This window comes from Limulus polyphemus, unplaced genomic scaffold (genome assembly GCF_000517525.1).
Source record: "Limulus polyphemus unplaced genomic scaffold, Limulus_polyphemus-2.1.2 Scaffold12260, whole genome shotgun sequence".
Taxonomy (NCBI): Eukaryota; Metazoa; Arthropoda; class Merostomata; order Xiphosura; family Limulidae; genus Limulus; species Limulus polyphemus.
In genome coordinates, this window is record NW_013677870.1 from 3274 (window position 1) to 4751 (window position 1478).

The following is a 1478-nucleotide window of genomic DNA, read 5'->3' on the forward strand; positions in this document are numbered from 1 at the left end:
ATCCACCAGTTTCGGTGACGCGAACATTGTTGTTGAAAAGGTCATCCACCAGTTTCGGTGACGCGAACATTGTTGTTGAAAAGGTCATCCACCAGTTTCGGTGACGCGAACATTGTTGTTGAAAAGGTCATCCACCAGTTTCGGTGACGCGAACATTGTTGTTGAAAACGTCATCCACCAGTTTCGGTGACACGAACATTGTTGTTGAAAACGTCATCCACCAGTTTCGGTGACACGAACATTGTTGTTGAAAACGTCATCCACCAGTTTCGGTGACACGAACATTGTTGTTGAAAAGGTCATCCACCAGTTTCGGTGACACGAACATTGTTGTTGAAAAGGTCATCCACCAGTTTCGGTGACACGAACATTGTTGTTGAAAAGGTCATCCACCAGTTTCGGTGACACGAACAATGTTGTTGAAAACGTCATCCACCAGTTTCGGTGACACAAGCATTATTGTTGAAAAGGTCATCCACCAGTTTCGGTGACACAAACATTATTATTGAAAAGGTCATCCACCAGTTTCAGCGACACGAACATTATTCGGAATGCTGTGAAAACACACAAGTGGAGTCAGGCTACACTCTGATAGTCACTAATAAAAGTAATCCCATTGCACAAGTCCCACTTCCAAAGGTTGACACACAATGTACCCAACCACTGTACAGGTCCCACTTCCAAAGGCCGACACACAATCTACCCAGCCACTGTACAAGTCCCACTTCCAAAGGCCGACACACAATCTACCCAGCCACTGTACAAGTCCTACTTCCAAAGGCCGACACACAATCTACCCAGCCACTGTACAAGTCCTACTTCCAAAGGCCGACACACAATATACCCAGCCACTGTACAAGTCCTACTTCCAAAGGCCGACACACAATGTACCCAGCCACTGTACAAGTCCCACTTCCAAAGGCCAACACACAATCTACCCAGCCACTGTACAAGTCCCACTTCCAAAGGCCGACACACAATCTACCCAGCCACTGCACAAGTCCTACTTCTGTACAAGTCCTTTAGTAAAGTGTTTGATACTGTCCTCATGTGTAACCGATACCTTCATTAAAGTGTTTGATACTGTCCTCATGTGTAACCGATACCTTCATTAAAGTGTTTGATACTGTCCTCATGTGTAACCGATACCTTCAGTAAAGTGTTTGATACTGTCCTCATGTGTAACCGATACCTTCAGTAAAGTGTTTGATACTGTCCTCATGTGTAACCGATACCTTCAGTAAAGTGTTTGATACTGTCCTCATGTGTAACCGATACCTTTAGTAAAGTGTTTGATACTGTCCTCATGTGTAACCGATACCTCTAGTAAAGTGTTTGATACTGTCCTGATGTGTAACCGGTACCTTTAGTAAAGTGTTTGATACTGTCCTGATGTGTAACCGGTACCTTTAGTAAAGTGTTTGATACTGTCCTGATGTGTAACCGGTACCTTTAGTAAAGTGTTTGATACTGTCCTG